Source organism: Dipodomys merriami, unplaced genomic scaffold (genome assembly GCF_024711535.1).
Source record: "Dipodomys merriami isolate MVZ:Mamm:240054 unplaced genomic scaffold, mDipMer1.0.p SCAF_52, whole genome shotgun sequence".
Taxonomy (NCBI): domain Eukaryota; kingdom Metazoa; phylum Chordata; class Mammalia; order Rodentia; family Heteromyidae; genus Dipodomys; species Dipodomys merriami.
This window is the reverse complement of record NW_027206091.1, coordinates 3,616,104-3,637,906: the sequence shown is the minus strand read 5'-3', so window position 1 is coordinate 3,637,906 and position 21,803 is coordinate 3,616,104. Positions and strand designations below refer to the sequence as shown.

Genomic DNA, 21,803 nt, shown 5'->3' with positions numbered 1-21,803 from the left:
ACACACACACACACAAATCAAACATATATAGACACATAGTTCAAGCCCTAGTCCGCATGCACATATATACACACACACAAATTAAACCAATATAGACATATTTAAACAAACAATACAAGGAGAAAGCATTGAATTTTAAATTTGGGTTTTGGATGCTATATTCTCTCTGGCATCCTGCCCTCCCACAGGCCCCCCCCCAACCCATTACCCACCCATCCTGAAAAAAAAAAATCAGAAAAACAGATGTGATGATTCTGGATTACATCACTGGATAGCATGCGGTCCTGAAGGGAGGGAGAACTTAAAAAAAAAAAAAGACAAATGACATTTCACTGCAATTGTGTGCTATTTTAGTACTGATGGCTTGACTTTTGGCCCAAATGCATATGCCAATCGCAAGTCTAACTCCAGGGACTCACAAAAAAAAAAAAAAAAGAAAGAAAGAAAGAAAAAAAGAAAAAGAAAAAACAGAATGAGCCGCTCACAGCTGTACTGTACCGCAATACAGATTATATGTTTGTGGTGTTGTGGCCACAACAGAATGCTAATTAAAATAGTAGCGTGATGAGAGAGGCTGTAAGGGCCTTATTCTATTATTTCCTGAAGCACAGCTGCCTTTGTTTATATCGTTTATCCTCTCGTGCCACAGGTTTGTGTGTTGTCTTGTGGGTTGTTGTTGTTGTTTTAAATTTACTCCAAAAATACTATCCTGATATAACGTTAATGTTTCAAAAATTTAAAAAAAAATTAAATAAAAAAAAACACAAAGAGGTGGCAGATTGTCATCTTTGTGTCATCCTTCCCACAGCACAACTGGAAAGCCTGTTCGGGTTGGGTATTTAGAAATAATTTATCAGCCATATTCCGACACCGCCTGCCTTCTAACATAATGGCTGAATACTTGAACCAAACGAATGCATAACCACCCTGACATCACTTATGAGTTTTAGATCGGTCAGTTAATGGAAGTCTTTACCCGAATCAATACTATAACAGCTTCTTGAAATGAACGTGATTTTTTTTTTTAACACGCCATACTGCAAACAATAAGTACAGAAATATACTACCTTTATAACCCGGCACAAAGAAAACAGACATGTGAAATTAAAAAGCAATTATAATTTGTTTTTTGGCAAACTAATATTCCAGTCGATTATTAAAAAAACACTTTCAGAAATAGGTACTTATCATTAAATAATTGGAAAGCATTAAAGTGCACACACACACACACACACACACACACACACACATACACACAAATCCCTGCACCTGATTAATCATTTTTTTACACTTTTTAAATAGCTGTTTCACCTACTAGCTACATTATCAGCTTGCTATTAAGTATTGATATTGATGATGGATGTAATCATGATTAAATAAAAAGCTACATTTAGAGCTAGTGGTATGACATTTTTTTTCTAAATATGTTTTTCCCCCATAATCTCTATTCAAGAGAATACTGTCTGGGTGTCTAAATTCATTTTTTTTTTCTTTTTACCCCCCCCTTCTCTTCCTCTTTTGCTTGGATTGTACATAAAAATGACATGCTAGAAAACACAGATTTTTCTCAAACAGTGCCTCCCCTCTCCCCCATCCATCTATACATACTAGAGTAATTTGCAATCAGAGTCAGGAAAAGCTGTTGGCTCAAGTTCAAAATGTTTATGGTACACTGACTACACCCCTCAAAGAACCAAAAACCACCCTGGAGTTTTAGTTCAAATTTCCCTAGATTCATCTTTATGGACACCAGGTATAATAGTTAAAGAAATATGTAATACCCCAGGGCATACCCCATCATTCAAGCAGAGTTATCAATTAAGTTAGAAAAGAACCCCCCCCATACACACACACACACACACACACACACACACACACACACACACACACACACACACATATCCACAGTTCACTCATCAAAGACGCATTCTTGCCAGCCATGGCAAAAGGACATGGAAATCTTCTCCATTGCCAACAGAATGGACCAGGCATTGTTGCTTTATAACAAGGCTACTGGTAATCTCAGCTAAGTGGGGTAATGGCATGAAGTGGCTGTCTTCTGGAAAAGCAGTCATGAAAAGAATGAGAGCGTTCAGCATCCCAAAATGCAATCTAACCACCAGAGTGCCACAGGTGTGTCCCTGCCAACCACAGAGCGCCTCTCCTCGGCTATGGCTGTCCCCTACTGTGGACACAACATAGATTTTTTTTTTAATTGGATCCAGGAGCTAGCTAAATTATCCAACTGCTCTGTGCTTAAAGCCCCCAGCTAGCTTATATACCAATAATAATAAACTTGCTGTAATAGCTGCTCAGCCTATTATGTGGTGTCTCTCTCTCTCTCTCTCTCTCTCTCTCTCTCTCTCTCTCTCTCTCTCTCTCTCTCTCTCTCTCTCTCTGTCTGTCTCTCTGGGTCTTTGCCTGTCTCTGTCTCTCTTTCTCTGTGTGTGTCTTTCTCTGTGTGTCTCTGTTTCTGTCTATGGCTTTCTCTGTCTCATGTGTGTGTCTCTCCTTGCCTTTGTCTCTGCCTCTGTGTCTGTCTCTCTTTCACCCTCTCTCTGTCTGTTTCTCTGTATGTCCCTCTCTGCCCATCTCTCTGTGTATCTGTTTCTTTCTCTATCTCTGTCTCTGCCTTTGTCTCTCTGAATTGTCTGTGTGTCTCTCCCTCTCTCTGCCTCTGTCTATGTCGCTGTGTCTCTCTGTCTCTGCCTTTGTCTCTCTTTGACTCTTTGTCGCTGTGTCTGTGTGTCTCTGTCTCGATCTCTCTGTATCTCTCTATGTCTCTGTCTCTTTCTCTGTGTCTCTCTTGTCTCTCTGTCTCTCTCTTTCTCTCCATAAAAATGGAAGTAATTTAGTCTGATCAAAGCCACTGAAGAAACTCTTCGATTGGTTCCCTTTTTAAAAAAATGGCTGAAGAATTATACAATGGATCCCAGGTAAATAATATTGAGTGGCAAATACACTAAATACTATCCCATAAGACAAGATGCTTCTCTTCTGAAGTAGAGGAGAAAGTAACGTCTTCACCCAAGCTAATAATGTCCTCACTCACAGCTAATGCCTCAACCCTCCCTTTGGAGCACGAGGAGGCATTTTTCTGTTTCCTTTAACATGTTTCGCTGCCAGGTCAAAGACATAACCAGCCATAACCATACCGGAGGACAGTGACTTGCCACGGGACACAGTCCAGGAAGGCAGAACGGCCAGACCTTAAATTGGCCAAAATAAAATGGGAACCCTGTGCCATCATTTTGAATCTCAGGAACGTGTTGCCTTTCTAAATAAGAGATCAAAAGATATTAATAGGTAGGAATCATCTCCTCAAACTAAATGCTTGACTGTATCACTTGGAGGTTTATCTAGATGGATGGATGGAGAGAGAGATGGAGAGAGAGAGAGAGAGAGAAAGGGAGAGAGAGAGGGATACATATGCATATAGTTCTTGTTTTGTATTTTTATGCCAGTACGGGTGCTTGAACTAGAGGCCTGGGCACTGTCCCTGAATTTGTTCACTCAAAACATGGTGCTATACCATTTGAGCCACAGCTCCATTTCTGGCTTTTTTGGTGGTTCATTGGAGATAAAGAGTCTCACAGACCTTCCTTCTCCGGGCTAGTTTTGAACCGTGATCCTCAGATCTCAGCTTCCTGAGCACTAGGAGGCGTGAGCCATCAGCACCCACCGTGATAACCCCCTGCTCTTGAGCTGAAACTACTAAAACTTAATAACAACTAGGCAGTGAAATACAAATAACATTATTGTAGATCGCAGACGTAGGATGTCTGTGGAGCTGCCAGACAGTACCCAGAAGAGGCTTTGACTACAAATAGCAGCAATGAGCAAGGTAGGGAGACGTCTGCATGGACAGTTGGAGAAAGAGGACTTGGGAACACTTCAAAATAAGTTTTCTATATTTACTTGATTAGGCAGTTCATTTAGAAACTTCAGCTGCTAATTATAGGTGGAATACAGACAAGCTGGTGGAGAATGAGTGAATTTTCTGGAAGTCTTAGAAGCCACATCAGGGCGTACTCTTGCAAGATGGTTTCTGAAGCTGGATGATGGTGGCTCATGCCTAACTACTAGGGCGCTGAGATCTCAGGATCATGGTTCAAAGCCAGCCTGGGCAGAATAGTCCATGGGATTCTTATCCCCAAGGAACTACTAAAAAGGGAGTAGAAGTGTAGCTCAAGTGGTAGAGCACTAGTCTGCAGTGAAAAAAAGGTAAGGGACAGCTCCCAAGCCCTGAGTTCAAGTCCTAAGACACCCCCCTGCCACCAAGCGAACACATTAAGGAAAAAAATGGTCTCTAGCCCTTTTCCATATGATTCTCCACTGAGAAAGTGGGGTACTCTGGGGCCCCTACTTCAACTCTGCCCTCCTTTGACCCCTGCAAACCACCACTCTCCTGCATATCCCCTTGGTAAACCCCAGTGTGTACCGTGAGTGTTGCTTGTCATGTCCTACTAACATACAGGACTCTGGATGGCTTATGAGGCAGTTTCAGATACAAGTGTGTGAGTCATGAAACAGTGGGATTCCATGTAAAAATCCAGATTTCTGGTCTTGCTTGGAAAATCCCAAACTGGAGCAATGTTGGACCTTCAATCACCTGCACATCCCCCAGGGGATGGGGTGAGGGTAGGGCAATGACCTCTTCATTGATGGGTTGGTTAACAACATTGGATGGATGGATGGATGGATGGATGGATGGATGGATGGATGGATGGATGGATGGATAAATATATTGGATAGATGGGTGAATGAGTGGATGGATAGATGGATGGATGGGTAAAGGGATGTGTGGAAGGATGATGCATGAATGGACTGATGAGCAAATGGATCAGTGGTTGGATGGGTGGATGGGTAGATAAATAGATTGGATAGATGGCTAGATGGGTGGATGAGTGGATGGATGTGTGGATGGGTGCATGAATTGGTGAGTGAGAGGGTGGGTGGGTGGATAGATACATGGATGGATAAATGATGGATGATTCATGGATTAGTGAGTAGATGGATAAATAGGTGGATGAATGGACGGATAGATGGATGGATGGATAGATAGACTGGTGGATAGATAGATGGGTAGGTATATAGAAGGATGGGTAGGTATATAGATGGATGGATGGATAGACTGGTGGGTAGAAGGGTGGTCAGATTATAGTAGATGGTGGATGATGGATGGATTGATGGGTGGGTGGGTAGAAGGATGGATGAATGAATGGATGATGGATGATGGGTGGATGATAAATGAATAGATCTTCACTATGCTGATGTCAATGGCAAGGAGAAGAACATAACTTCACATGCCAGGGCTCACTCCATCCAGGTCCAAGACACCACTGCCAAAATCAGATCTGCCCCCCAGGTGAGCCCCTTCTTAGGGAGGATGAATGCTGACATGTCCCCTCCACACATCAGGAGAAAAATGGCGGAGCCCTGGAGGGAAGAGGAAAGAACCCAAGCCCTGTCCTTGGGTTGCTCTGAGACACAGTGAGACCAGGTATGAAGTTCAGGGAACTTGATAAATAACAGGAGATGGAGGACAAAGTTTGCACAGAGACCGTGCATATAGGAGGATCACTGTTCTTAGCCTAGAAAAGCAAATAGCAAAGCTGCATCAGTGGGGGAGGGGAATTGGGAGAACTGGGACCAGGAAAGGAGGAAAAGGAGGAAGGTGAGACCAAAGACTGTCACCCCTGTGTCTGCCATTCCAAGAGATCACTCAGAGTTGTCCCAGGCTGGATTGCCCCTGATGCTACGACTGCCATAAAATGATCTGCCATAAAATGATCATGGGCTCCTCCTCAGAGGAAATCATTAAACAAAGCCACCAGAAGTCCACTCTGACCTCCTTAGACAATGCTCTGTAAAGGTGTGAATTTAATAAATGTACCTGACCCAAAATCAGCACTGGTGGCTCAAGCCTGTCATCCTAGTTATTTAGGAGGCTGAGATAGGAGGATCACAGTTAAAAGCCAGTTAGAGTAGGAAAGTCCATGAGAATCTTGTCTCTAGTTTACCAACAAAAACAAGCCGGAAGTGGAGGGGTGGCTCAATGGATAAAGTACCAGCTGAGTTCAAGCCCCAGAACTGGCGCACAAGCGCACACACACACACACACACACACACACACACACACACACACACACACACACACACGAGTGAGAAAAACTGTCTTTTCTATCAAAGTGTGTTGCTTTAAAGTTCCTGCTTTGGCCTAGTGGCTTGACTCTTGTAAAGAGAAAGAGAAACACCTTTGGGATAAGGAAGAATCTTTTGAAATGTAAGGTTTTGTCTTAAACTGTTTTCTTTTCAAGATGGAATTAAGATACATCTCAGATGGTTCAAGAGATAGCAGAGGGTGTGGGTGTATCTTGAGATTACTTGTTACACTGTTAATCTCATTTCAAAGTCACCTTATGTAAATACTATTATCCTATTCAAGCTAGCCAATCCCAAGCCTAAAATCAGCCAATCGGAGCAGAGGGGTGGGGCCTGCTGTTCTAGGGATAAATATCTAAGCAGCCTGCCTGCTCCCACCAGATATTTGGTTGATGGTACACATTTCTGCACAAGTAAATTTTGCATTGCTGAGATAGTTCTTTATTTTCATGCCTATCATTGTAACTCCAAGGGTTCTTGGAGAGCAGATTTATAAACACACACACACAGACACAGACACACACACACACACACACACACACACACACACACACACGTACTTGGTCCAACGAACCTGTCCAGGTTCCTGCCCCTATGTGTCACAGCTTTGCTGTGTGAAGGTCATGCAAATAGGAAAGCCTGAAATTGCAAAGAAATCCCAGCATAAGAGGTATATTCCTAGCCTGTCCACCTAGCCAGCGTTCTTGTGGACCATCAATAAATATGGCTTCAATAGTCAGATGATATTTAATTAACATTAAGCTCTTTTATTTCATGTAAGTTAGAGCCTTGCCCGAGACACTTCATTTGGAAAGTAACCTGGCACTCAAGATTAAAATGAAATATCAGCATGTCAGTGTCGACTTAGCAATGGCACGCGCTCTCTCCAGCCCTCGACCTGCGGGGAGCCATAAGGAACAGAACAGAACAGACAGAACAGACAGAGCTGCTTCTGAGTTTTCCCAGCAGAAGGGCTTACACATAGGGACTTTGCAAGGTAAGAGGGCAAGCTTTCTTACATGGAATTAGGGTCATAGACTTGAGAAAAAGCAAAATTAAGGGGAAAAAAGTCCAGCCCTTGGTGGGCACAGACGGCTCACACCTGTCATCCTAGATACTCAGGAGGCTGAGATCTGAGGATCACAACTTGAAACCAGCCTAGACAGGAAAGTCCGTAAGACTCTCGTCTGCAGTTAAGCAGTACAAAGCCAGAAGTAGAGCTGTGGTTCAAGCGGCAGAGCAACAGCTTTGAGTGATAAAGTTAAGAGACAGTGTCTAAGCCCTGAGTTCAAGTCCCAGTGTCAGCACAAAAAAAATAATCAATAGATACATGGATGATAGCTACATACATAGAGATGGTAGATAGAGGACACATACATAATATATAGACATCGCTGATATATAAATAGTTGACAGACTATATCATACACAGTTAAAACATAAATCATAAGTATATGGAGATAGATGATAGAGATAGCTAGAGCTAGTTGGATGATAGAGATAGATAAAAAATTGGTAGATATAGAACTAGATAGGAGATAGACAAATAGATAAATAGGCAGACAGACAGATAAACAGATATGCAGGCAGACAGACCACAGGTAGATAGATATATAAACAGACATATAGATAGATAAGCAGGCAGACAGACAGATGGATGGATAGATATATGATAGATTGATAAACAGACAGATGATAGATAGATAAACAGAGAGTCAGAGAGATAGATAGATGATAGACAGATAGATACACAGACTGACTGAATGTTTGGTTGGTTGATTGATTGATAGTCTGGCAGCTAGCATAGTTACCGGCTACTCTGGCTGGCACTGAAGAACAGGATGCCTACTCTCAAGAATCTTTTAGCCGGGTGCCCATGGCTCACGCCTATAATCCTAGCTACTCAGGAGACTGAGATCTGAGGATCACGGTTCAAAGCCAGCCTGGGCAGGAGAGTCCATGAAACTCTTATCTTCAATAAACCACTAGAAAACCAGAAGTGGTGCTATGGTTCAAGCAGTAAAGCACTTGCCTTGAGCTAAACAGCACAGGGACAGCGCCCAGGCCCAGAGTTCAAGCCCCACAACCAAAAAAAAAAAAGAAAAAAAAGAATCTTTCAATCTAGAAGTGAGTAAAAAAGCCAAGGGACTGAGTCCCTGAGTTCAAGCTCAAGTACTCCCCACATATCCAAACACACACACACAAAGAAGTATGTCTGCCTTAAAGAAGTTAAGTACAAGCCAGTGCAGGTGGCTCACATCTGTAATCCTAGCTACTCAGGAGGCCAAGATCTGAGGATCACAGTTCAAAGCCAGCCGAGGCAGGAAAGTCCGTGAGACTCTTATCTCCAATGAACCCCCAGAAAACCGGAAGTGGCACTGAGGCTCAAGTGGTAGAGCGCTCACCTTGAGCTGAAGAGCTGAGGGACAGCACCCAGACCCAGAGTTCAAGCCCTATGACCAACCAAAAAAAAAAAGTACACGAACAGATGGTACTCCTAGTAAGACTCAGGAAGAAGTGTGGTGGGGTAGAAGTGCTCGTGTAGGGCTGAGGACCTGTTCTGGGTGGAGCACTTGCTCCCCACAAAGGCAGGACTGCCAGGCTGCATCTCTGCACCAAGTCCTTCTCTGGGCTGGCAGAGGTGATGTGGACTTAGTGATCCTTCTGTGTGTTTTGGGAAGTACCAAGCACGCCTTGCTCCACTGTGCAGCCAGCAATCCTCCACCAAGACTGTGTGGGAAGGGGGGGGGGGGGGGAGGCAGGAAAAGGACTACAAGAAATGGTCCAGGGATGGGCTGTGCAGAAAGGTCCAGACTTTTCCAGAACAGCCCAGGGATCCCTCCCTTTATGAAGGAGAGAGAGGAGGGAGAGGGGTGGAAAAAAGACAAATGAGGGAGAGGGGAAGGAAGAGAAGAAAAATGAGAAAAGAGAAAAAAGTATGTAGGAGGTAAGGGAGAGAGAAAGAAGGAGAAGGAGGAGGAGAAAGGAGAGAGGGAGAGCAAGAAGGGAGGAGAGAGAAGGGGAGAGGGGAAGGAGGAAGAAGAAAGGAGAAGAAAGGGGAGGAAGATAGGGAGGGAAAACAGGAAGAGAAGATGAAGAGGGAGACAAGTGAAGGAAGAGAAGAAGGAGAGGAAGAGGAAAAGACAGAGAGAGGAGGGCAGTAGAAGGGCATGGGAAGAGAAGGGAGAGGAAGACAGAGACAGAGACAGGGACAGACAGAAAGCTGTTGACTATGAGGAGAGAGAAGGAGGGGTGAGGGAAGGGAAGAGGAGCAGAGGGAGCAGAGGAGTGGAGGAAAGAGTGACAGAGGGCGACAGAGATAGCTACAGAAGGAAAGACAGAGGGGCCAGGAGGAAAGGAGGGAGGGAAAGAGACAGGGAAAGAGAGGGAGGGAGGGGGAGAGAGAGAGAGAGGGACTGATTATCTAAAGATTCAATGCTGGCGCAAGTCCTTATCAGGAAGAAAAATTTTAAAATGCATGAACTCTATTTATACCCTGAATAAACAAGATAATTGCGTGTTCCTTTCATAAACTGTGCCTTGATTTCAGATGGCCAGTGACCAGGCGGGTGGTTGGATTTCATCAAAGCAAATTGAGAAGCCAGGGGTCTTGAACCCTGTGACCAGAGGGGCCACGCTCTTTCAACATGCTCACCCGTCCTCACCCGCCATGGCGGAGAGCACAGAGTCAAACAAGTGAACTCCTTACTCCTGGAACTGACATGTAAGCGGAAGCGATGATTCTTTCGATTGTTCCATTGTTTTGTGCCTGCCCGGGACACTGGTGTTCATTGTACCTCCAACAAAAGTGAAGAGCATCATCTATTGTCTATGCGTGGGGAGAAAAGAATGTACAGCACCCCTGTGAACAGAAAGTGTGCTTTGTGTTTTCTAAAGAAGGAAAACTGCTTTATTCTTATTATTTAAAAACACAGTCTGCTGGGCGCTGGCGGCTCATGCTTGTCATCCTAGCTACTCAGGAGGAGGCTGAGATCTGAGGGTGACAGTTCGAAGCCAACTCGGGCAGGAAAAGTCTATGAGGCTCCTAACACTCAGCCCTTGGGTGGACCCGTGCACATACAATGTGCACACACACACACATACACACACACCAGACAAAGATAGCTGTTGCTTGGAATTCACATTTCTGGCCTGAGAACATCAGCAGATCACGCATGACCAAGAACAGGTTGATGGAGAGCTAGACATCCCAAAGTCAGCTTCCTCTCCTTCCTGACTTGCCCATGTCACCCAATGAAGACAGGACCAAAGTCACATCCTGCACCCAGCCGTGGAAGGGGCTGGTCTTCTTCTGCTTCTCTTTTTCAACCTGTCCACGAACTTCTGGCTGCCTAGAGCTCATCTGAGTTACTTGCTAGTAACTTCCTTCTCATATTCCCTCTCTCTCTCTCTCTCTCTCTCTCTCTCTCTCTCTCTCTCTCTCTCTCTCTCTCTCTCTCTCTCTCTCTCTCTCTCTCTTTCTCTCTCTCTCTCTCTCTCTTTCTCTCTCTCGATCAACACACACTTCCACTCTGGCTTTTCTCTCTGCATACCCACACTCCAACTCCTTATAAAACAGTGACTTCAGGGCTGGGAAGGTGGCTCAGTGGTAGAGCGCTTGCCTTGCATGCCTGAGGTCCTGGGTTCGATTCCTCAGCACCACATAAGCAAAAAGAAAAAAGCCGGAAGTGGCACTGTGGCTCAAGTGGTATAGTGCTAGCCTTGAGCTGAAGAGCTGAGGGACCCAGGCCCAGAATTCAGGCCCCACAACCGGACCAAAAAACAAAACAAAACAGTGACCTCCTTCCCCCGCAGGCCAGCCCTAGCTATAGAACTTTTCCCATTCTGCCCATCAATTTGTCTGGTTGCTACTTTCCCTAACTCTTCCTCTCTCAGAAATAAGCTCCCTTTCTAGAATTCCCTTCTATAGACAACAGCTTTTGTGGGCCCCCTCCCCAGATTTACTTATGAGAATTTTCTTTTTGGCAGTACAGGGGCTTGAACTCAGGGTCTCCCACTTGTTAGGTAGGTGCTCTACCACTTGAGAAATACCTCCAGCTCCTTTTTAATGTTGGTTCATTTTAAGGGAGCATCTCACATTTTGCCCACACAGGTCTGGGCCTGAATCTTTCCTATTTATGCCATTGTACTACACCTGTAGCTGGGATTACAGATGAACACCACTGTGCTCAGTCCAATGGGTTGACATGGAGTGTCATGAATTTAGTTTTGTCTAGGGCTGGCCTAAACTACCATCCTCAGATCTCAGCCTCTCAAGTAGCTTGGATTATAGGTTTGAGGCACAGTGCCTGGCTTACTTATGACAATCATTCTGATCACTCTAAGGTTTATCTAAACATCATCAGCTCCAAGATTTTCTTTTTATGGCAATTCAACTACTTTGTTATACTTCTTTAAATGAATGATGAGAAAGTACTGAGCATTGGATCTGCCACAAGTACTAACCTCACTTAGTTATTTGTTAACAATTTAGTCTCTTGTTCTTACAACTGATCTTCTGTGTGTGTGTATATATGAGAGAGAGAGGGAGAGAAAGAGAGGGAGGGAGAGAGACAGAGAGAGAGAGAGAGAGAGAGAGAGAGAGAGAGAGAGAGAGAGAGAGAGAGAGAGAGCATGTTCTAGAGCTTGAATTCAGGGCCTGGGTGCTGTCCCTGAGGGTTCTTGTGGATTGTTGTTTTTTTTGTTTGTTTGTTTGCCCAAGACTAGCTCTCTACTGCCTGAGCTGTAACTCCACTACTGGGTTTTTTGTGGTTCACCGGAGATAAGAATCTCAGGGATTTTCCTCCCCAGGATGGCTTTGAACTGTGATCCTCAGATCTCAGCCTCAAATTACAGGTGTGAGCCACCAGTACCACATGTTTTGTGGGAAGATCATGTTTTGTGAGGCTCCCCCTATTTTTTGTATCCAGCAGACAAACTCTTCTTCTGTACATGGAGATCTTCATCCCATGTGCAATGCAGAAAGCCAATAGGCCATATATATGTACTCTCTTTCCTTCCATCCTACACTTAATTTCAGTCAGCATGCCTCAAAACCAAGACAATTTTCAAGATGGATGGGCAAGACAGAAGGCATCCAATGAGATCCTTCCAGAATCTTACAACTCCAGCTACCATAAGGTCTTGCTATATCCCACTCCTGGGCGAATAGTCCAAGGAATGTCAATCCACAGACATTGGAGACACCTGCACATCCATGAAGATCACAGTACTGTTTACAACAGCCAAGTCAACCAATCACTGATGAATGAATGAAGAGAATGTGGTGTATATACATATAAGGGAGTATTATTCAGTCATAAAGAATGAAATTACTCTGTTTACAGGAAAATGGATGGAACTGGAAATCATCAGGTTAAGTGAAATAAGCCAGATTTCAAAAGTCACCTAGCACATGATTCTTCTCATGTACAAAATCTAGACATAATATGTGCATATATAATGGTAGATAGATAGATAGGTAGGTAGATAGATAGATAGATAGATAGATAGATAGCCTGGTGCCAGTGGCTCATGCCTATAATCCCAACTGCTCAGAAGGTTGAGATCCAGAGAATCATGGCTCAAAACTAGCACAGGCAGAAAAGTCATCAGGACTCCATCTCCTATCAGTCTGCAAAAAGCCAGGCTAGAGGCATGGTTTAAGCATCAGCCAAGCAAGCAATCAAGGAAACTGGAGGCCTAAGTTCAAACCCCAGAATGGCAAGGAAGAGAAGCATAACTAAACTCTGAGGGAGTACTTTGGGGTACAAATGAATGGGAACAGGAAGGATGAAAGGAGAGGCAAATGCAGTCAAAGTACTTCACACACATACGCAAAAACACAATGAAATGTTCAAATTATTGGCAAGCGGGGAGAGGATAAAAGAAAGGTAATACAGAGTGTGAATGTGGTTAACATACATTGTATGCATATATGGGAAAGTGATACAACTTTGTGTAAGTAAAACATACTAACCAAAAATAGGGCTAGGTGCTGGTGGCTCATGCCTGTAATCCTAGCTACTCGGGATGTTGAGATCTGAGGATGGTGGTTCAAAGCCAGCCCAGGCAGAAACATCTGTGAAATGAAAGTGGCACTATGGCTCAAAGTGGTAAAATGCTAGCCTTGACCAAAAAAAGTCTTGACCAAAAACACACCTAGGCCCTGAGTTCAAGCCTCAGGAGCAACACAAAAAACAAACGAAAGATCGAGACTGACACAGTGGCTCAAGACAATAATCCTAGCTACATGGGAAGCAGCAATCAAGAGACTGAGTTTTGAGGCCAGGTCAGACATGAATGGTCATGAGCCCCTCATCTCAACTTAGGGCTCAACACAGTGGTGTACACATGTTACCACAGCCACAAGGAAAGCACAGTGGCTGGATGAAGTAGCTCACCCTTGACCTCTTCAGCCATGTGGAAAGGCACAGGCCAGCTTGGGCATACAGGGAGACCCTACATTGAAAATAATCAAGGTCAAAGGAGGCTGGAGGTATGACTCAAGTAGTAGAGTGCCTGCTTTGTAAGTACAAAGCCCTGAGTTCAATCCTCAGAACAAGAAAGAAAGAAGAAAAGAAAGAAAGAAAGAAAGGAAGGAAGGAAGGAAGGAAGGAAGGAAGGAAGGAAGGAAGGAAGGAAAGGGAAGGAGGGAAGGAGGGAATAGGGAAGAGGAAGGGATAGGGGAGATGACAGGAAGGGAGAAGAGCAGGAAGAAGAGCAGAAAAGGAAGGAGCAGAGAAGAGAGGAAGAAAAAGAAAAGAGAATAAAAGAAAAAGAGAAGAGCAAGAAGGAAGGAAGGAGACCACCCAGCACCTGTGGCCACCACCCCAGAAAGACCCAGCAAAAGGCACAGTCACCCAGTGGCTGAAGGGGGGTGGGGTGGGGCGCTGTAGGCTGGGCCCGGATGACGAGAAGGGTTAAATTTATGTTCTATTTCAGCCCCTCCTTCCCTCCCTGCTTTTTTTTTTTTTTTTGGTTTCATCTTCTCAGTAAAACACATAACTTAAAATGAAATCAAATATTAAAAATGACAGACTATGTAAGTGCCGTGAGTAACTTCAGGTCACGAAGGGAGGGAAGCGCGGGCGAGTTGTCAGCCACTATCTGTCAGAGTGAATTAGGAACAATCAGGAGAGACTGAAGGGGAAGGTGATTGTTATTAAGCGTTGGGGCTGCGAGCGGGGTACCCAGATGTGGTCATGCATATAAAGGACAGGAAGCAGCGGTTTAATTCAGGAAGCCCTCGCCAACAGGGCAGCGGAGAGGAGAAAAGTCCTTTGTCGCTAATAAGCTGGAAGTTACTTGGATAACAGCAGGGTTAGACTCGAGAATCAAACGCATTTCTTTTCACTCCTGTGCGCCATTAATATCGAAGAAATGTGGACTCTCCCAAGAAGGAACTCCGGGGGCCAAGCTGGGAGGAGCTCAGGGCCTTCTCCAGGGGCTGTCCCCAAAGTCAGAGCACCCCCCTCACCGGTCCTCCACTTCCCCAAATCTGCCCACCCCTCCAGTCCTCCACCCCTCCACCCTTGCATCTTGCATCCTTTGTCCTCCACCCCTCTGTCCTTCCCCTCTCCGTCCTCCACCCTTCCAGCCTCCATCCATCTATTCTCCATCCATCCATTTTCCATCCATCTCCACCCTTCCATCCCTCCATCTTCCATTCTCTATCCTCCATCCCTTCATCTCCCATCTTCTATCCTCCCTCCTCTACCCCTCCATTCTCCATCCTCCACCCTTCTGTCTTCATCCCTCCATCCTCCATTCTCCACCCCTCCATCCTCTACGCCTTTATCCTTCATCCCTCCACCTCCACCTTTCCATCCTCCATCCCTCTATCCTCCAACCCTCCATCCTCCATCTCTCCACCCCTCCATCCTCCATCCCTCCATCCTCCATCCCTCCACCCTTTTGCCCCTCTATCGGGGAAGGCCAGGCCTTTTCTGATCACATCAGACTGTCGCTTTCTAGAAAAGTCATATGGCCAGAAAAAGAAAGAAAGAAAAAGAGTAGAAGGGAAAAAAAAAGGAATTGTGATAATATTTCATTATGTCCAAGTGTCAGGCCCTGCCATCTCTGGCCTGCGGGGAAGGTAAATTCCCAGTGAACAGCTTTCCATGTAGTAAAAGCCCATGGATGCAGCCATGGAAAGAAAACACACACACACAGACACACACACAAAAAACAATTTTATATGCAGACAAGGCCCGGTTTCATAAGAAATTACTTATGCAGGCGTTCTGCAATTATCCTGTGATACTTTCAGGCAACAGTCTGACAGCAGTTGTGCAAACAATAAAGGGATTACAGAAATAAAAACAAATAACATTACACACACAGAAACTGCATGTTGCACGAGGCTGGGACTGAGAGAGAAAGATGGGGAATGAATGGCGCCAGGGACCAACAGGAAGTGACGAGACCAGGCAGGTGACGGCCTGGGTGGCCCAAGTACCCGGATGGCACACTATTCAGATGAGAAGAGCTCCTCAGCTGAGGTCTTCCATGTTCCCATCCTCCTTATCTCTGTCTTCTGGGCCCACAGCCCTCATCAAGGAGGAGGGAGAGGAGGATATTGGGCCCTTTGCAGGGAGAACCAGGGGCTCATCCAGGACCGATGGGTGCCAGGTGAGCTAAACACCAACCTGGACCCCTTATCTGGACACCAGGAAGCCACACAGGACACCAAGGCCTCCTTGTCTGCGACTTTTGTTATGTGTTCTCACCCCTGGGGTCTGAACTCAGGACATCAGACTTGTTAAACCAGCACTCCTAACCTATGCACAGCCATGTCCCCAGCCCTTTTGCTTTTGCTGTTTTTCAGCCAGGACATTCACTTCCGCCCTGGATGGCTTCACATCACAATTCTCCTACGTCTCCCTCCCTCCTGAGTAGCTGGGATTACAGATGTATACCACCATGTTCAGCCAGAAAGTTTTATGAAAACTTAAATAAGTTGCCAACAGTAGTGGGGAAGAAGCATCTGGATTTATTTTCCTGCCTGGGACACACAGAGACAGGTGGGTCATGGCTGCCTGGGTCTCCTCCCCAGGAGTGTACTCAGGTTGAACTTGAACTCCCGCAGACTGAGCTGCTTCAGCGCTAATACCTGTTGTCCAAAACTTTTAGTATATGTGTTCCCAAAGTGGAAAAAAAAGGCAGAAGTCCCCCCCTCCCAAGATCTTCCCCCCACACACACACACAAATAGGTGTCACCTTTCAGGTCAGAATGCCCCCCAGATAATCTGTGACTACCCAAAGGCTGGCTCATGGTGTTAAGATGACAAATGGGCTAGTGTGACTTCCGGTTCAGCTCTGCCAAAGATTTGCTATGCAAGCCTGGACAAGTTCCCTGTCTTGAGACTTATGGCTTTGATGGTAAAAGTTCTGCTAACTTCAATGGCTTATGAATGCTCTAAAATTCCAGAAAAGGAAGTTTCAGGTGACATCACATCTGCAGAGTCCAAGGGAAAGAAGCCAAAACTATGACCAAGACTCTGCATTCTTAATCAACCTCTGCATATCAGCATAACCCAACAGGACTCAATTTCTCCTGAAGTGACTGGGAGATGTCTCTGCTTCCTTGAAGGCCACTGCCTTCTCTCTCAGAACTCAGCCAGACTAAGCCTCCCTGATGAGAAGGAAGACAAAGAGTTCTTCACAAGGCACTTCTGTCCAGCACCTGCCAATGGGCCCAGCAGCCTCAGGCTACTCAGGAATCCATGCTAGTCTTGAGGAATAGCCCCAGGGTCTGCTGGCCATCCCTTTGTGTCCTAGAGCCTACTTGAGTCTATTCTCTACTTGGACAGGTCACTGGGCCATTCTTTTGATGGAAAGCAAAGAGCACCATAAAGAGACTCTCTAAATCATCCAAGCCACTGTAATTCTCCCACCTGGGAGCAATTGCCACACCTGGGAAAGGTGAGTTTCTCCAGACATCCAAGTTTGTTAAAAGCAAACAAACAGGAAGGGGTTGGCACATAGTTTAATGGCTGAGTGTTTAAGCATTGATTAAGGCCAGGAACTTGACCCTAAGCACTATAAAACAAACAAACAAAACAAAACAACAACAAAACTGGGAGCTAGTAGCTTCTGCTTATATTCCTAGCTACTCAGAAGGCTGAGATAGGAGGATTAGAGTTCAATATCTTATCTCCACTTAACCAGCAAAAAGCCAGAGGTGAAAACGTGACTCAAGTAGTAAACACTAGCCTTGAGTGGAAAACACTAAGCAAGAGTGTTAGGCTTTGAGTTCAAGTCCCAATACTGGCACAAACACACACAAGCACACATATGTAACTACCCATAAGAGAAATCCAAAAACTTGTCACCATGTCCTACAAAGCCAAGTCTTCTCTGAACAATCAACCTGCTTATCATTCCCCAGAGCTTACTATGTTGTGGTAGACATTGGCTTACACTCTTATTTGTAAGATAAGCCAACCTCATTGATACTTGTTATGACTTTTGCCAGACCTCCATCCATCTGACTCTTCTATGCCCTTTGGACATGTCTAAAGTTCTTTCTTTGATAGGCCAGTCCTGACCACCCACATCCTCTAAAATACAGATATTCCTCCTTTTCCCTACCCATTTTCTGGCTTATCTATTAGTTGTCTTCTTTATACTCCCTGTCCATTTTCCTGCTTGTTCATTGGCTTTCTTTACATTCCCCACTTCGTTTCTTGCTTATCCATTGGCTGTCTTCTTTACACCTGTTTTTCTGCTTATCCATTGGCTGTCTTCTTCTTTTTTCCCCCAGTTGTGGGGCTTGAACTCTGGGCCTGGGCACTGTCCCTCAGCTCTTCAGCTCAAGGCTAGGGCTCTACCACTTGAGTCATAATGCCACCTCCAGTTTTCTAGTGGTTTATTGAACTTAAGAGTCTCACGGACTTTCCTGCCCAGGCTGGCTTTGAGCCATGATCCTCAGATCTCAGCCTCCTGAGTAGCTAGGATGACAGGCCTTAGCCACCAGTGCCCGGGTTGGCTGTCTTCTTTACACTCCCCAATCATTTTTCTGCTTGTCTATTGGCTTTCTTCTGTCCACTTCCTACCCATATTCTCGCCTGTCCATTGGCTTTCTTCTGTACACTTCCTGCCCATTTTTCTGCCCATCCATTGGCTCTCTACACTTACTGCCCCAACTCCTTGGACAACAGGCATCTTCACTGTCAATGCTGTCTTCAGTGTCCTTAGGTGAGATCAGGTTAAAATGTCCACAAGAGCCACCCTCAGACCTTGGCCCTGCCGCCTGTTAAAGTCTGAATCTGAACTGTCCTCTCCACAAGCTATGCGCTAAACCTGGGCTCCTCATATGAGGTGCTATTTGCGGGGGGGGGGGGGGTGTAGAAACGTTAAGATACAGGGCCTAGTTGGAGGAAGCAGGTCACTGGGGGTTTGGCCTTGGGGATAACCTGTCCCTGGCCCACCTCTCCTCCTCCCCCTCTCCTGCCTTCTCCTTCCTGTCTGCCATGAGATGAACAGCAAACATTCTGCGCAGGCACATTATGACCAAGGGGCCATAGAGTATGCCTTCTGAAATCGTGAGTCAAAAATGAATCCTTCTCCCTTTAAAGGTGTTCATGTCAGGCCCTTTGTCACAGCGATGAGAAAGGCTAACACACCATCTACCTGTGGCAGGCCATCACTTCTCCAACCTCTTTCCACTTTTGAAAAATGGGGGAAAAAAACAACAGTATCTGCCTGCTCAGAGATTTGTGTGAATTCACTGGCATCATCCTAAAGAATGCTTGATCCGCAGATTCCAACTCCACTTGCCCGCTAGAATTCCGATTACCTTTGCTCGGCACTTTTCTCTGTGGGAAAGTTGAGTAATAAACCTTCAACTCCTACTTCACTGCATGCCCACAAAGGAGCTTACAAGGATCCTTGTGTCTGCGAGCTTCAGGATCTCTTGGTAAAGATCAAAAAGGTTTATCATCATCATCACAAAGAAATTATTCTCTCTACTCAGAAAGGATATCCACAGCAGCCTTTAACTGAGGCAATTACTGCCTTGGGAAGGCTGTTTGACTCAAAATCTGCATGGGGACAGGAGAATCATGGAGCTACCTTGGGGCAGCCAAAGCCTGAGCAGGAGTCCCCTATGTTCATCTTGCCTAAAGTTCTCTGAATCTAGCCTTCCCTGGGTGCAACGGGAGGGGACACAGGTGCCTGAAACATGGAAGAAAGCTATGGTTTCTCAGTACCATTCCTATCTGGAAATCTGGGCCTCATGTCTCTGAAGGGTGTTTCTGGAGAGACATCCAAGGCATGAAGTCCCTTTCTGAGGTGTGACAGGTTCAGTCACCAAGGGTGGCTCCCGTTTCTTTGTAGGGGGTACATGAAGGTGGCAATATGGTTGCCCCAAATTGTGTCTGTACTGCTTTATTGTTTTTTATTTTTAGGGTGTTTTTTTGGTTGTTTGCTTTTTCTTCTTTTTGTTTTTGCTTTTTGGGGGGTTTGTTTTGTTTTTACAATTCTAAGGATCGAATACAAGCTTAAAAAAAAACATTTTTTGTTGAGTTACTTTCACCCCTTACTCTTTAATTTATGTTTTGTGATAAGAGTCTTGCTAAGTTGCCCAGGTTGGCTTGGAACTTGCTGTCCTCTTTATCTGAGCCTCCCACCTAGCTGGGATCATAGGTATATACTACCACACCTAGCCTGTTGTGGCATTTTATGAATTCACTAAGTCAACTGTGTTTACAAAACAAAACAAAAAAACAACCCATGAGACATGGATAGAATGCAGAAATGGGACTAGTGACTCCTCCCCCCCCATCACAACACATACACACACACACACACACACACACACACACACACACACACACACACACACACACACACACACACACACACACACACACACACACACACACACACACACCACACAGCTAATTCCATAAAGCCGAGAAATAGCTCAGGGACTGAATTAATCCACTCTTGACCTATTTGAAATCAGCCCTATCAGAGTTCTGGACACCCGGGAAAGGGGTCCAGCTCCAGGATTCGGGAGCCTGTGTTCTGGGGCCACAAACTCACCAAGAGCGTGGGAGGGAAATGCCCGCCTGTGTAATCCTCTTCCTAAGGCCTTCTCCTTTCCTGTCACCAGGAGACATGAATTTGCTTTCAGACAGAAACTTCCAACTCTACCTCCCAGTTCACAGGGCCTCTAAATCACCCTCGGGATGTGCCTATTCCTTCCAGGACAATCTCTCTGCCCTCTCATTACCCAACATGCAGCAGTTGCCTTATCCACAATTCACTTTCCACTGTGTCATCTACCTGAGGTCAGCCACAGTCCCCAAATATTAATATTTATCTTGACTCTTTTGAGAGAGGGAGAGAATGCATTGGCGAAGAATGCTTATTACCATATATAGCTGTGATAGTTCTGTTTTATTATTAGCTATTATTATGAGTCTCTTCGCTGTTCCTAGTTCAGACGCAAAACTCTATCACAGACATGCATGGATAGGAGAAGCCTAGGGTTGGATTCCATTGAAGTTTTCTGGAAGCACTGAACTGGGTACTTGGACTGGGTACCCTATGCATCAAGGGGGGGAGGAGGCTGCCTTAATTGCTCTACAAAGCCCAGGGGGGTTAACATTTTGAAATTGTGCATCGCTGGCAGGAAAATCGGGTAAAGCTGGGAGCCACAATCTGTTCTGGAGTCAAGAAGTGGCCAATACCCCAGCAGCACACCTCAAGAGGTAGCACCGAGTATACTCTACATTCTATAGAATGGTCCAGAACAAGCTGGTGTGTCCTCTCCCTCCTCTACCCTCTCCCACCTGGGCCCATTCTCCCCGGTCTTGGTAATGGGAAGAGCAGTTACGCCAAGCCACCAGGCAGCAGAATCTCTACCATTAATGTAGCAGTTAAATATTGTAAGACTCTTAACTCTCCCCCATCTGTGTTTTGCCTCCCAAGAGGGAAAATAGTCTTCTCAGACATTCCCTAATCTGGCAGGCAAATCCTAAACCTTACTGGCAACTGCAGGCTTGTTTTCCCAACCAAACAGCTATGGAACCAAAAAAGAAAAAAATTCTCCCTGCCTGCGATATGAGTAGGAGGAACCGCGCCAAATGGTTCAGTCTGGATATCCAAGGGCTGGCAAATTTGAGGGTCATCCCCAACACCTGGAGGGGCCAGAAGAGGCCTGTCCCCCCGTCCTGAATGGGCATCCCATGACTTCTAGAATTTGCTTTTTCTTAACACAAAATATATCCCCCTACATACTATACATATATATATATATATATATATATATATATATATATATATATATATATATCCACAAAAAAAAAGGTTTCTGGAAAACACCATGGTGTGAAATCAACATTTTTCTTACTCAAATAAAGGGGGTGGAGGGAGTGAACCAAGGAAGAAATCCAACCCTCTTAATGCACCACATTTCTCTCCTAGCAAATCACACAAGGCAGGATGGCTGCCATTGCCCAGGCCTCTGCCTCCAGGCCTTAATATGCGAGCCCCCAGACCCTTCCTTTCCATTTCATGGTCATTCTTTGCATCTTTCCTAGCCCTTGACATATTCAACACCAGAACCCTGAACCAACCTGTGTGATCTGCTAACCAACCACTATCAGATCCTCATGGTGGAGGGC

At 45.3% G+C, this 21,803-nt stretch overlaps 1 protein-coding gene across 8 annotated transcripts in view; it reads right to left on the bottom strand.

The window, feature by feature from the left end:
• Window positions 1-21,803, bottom strand: part of Znf536 (zinc finger protein 536) — a 456,162-nt gene that overhangs the window by 302,896 nt on the left and 131,463 nt on the right. The window lies entirely within an intron of this gene.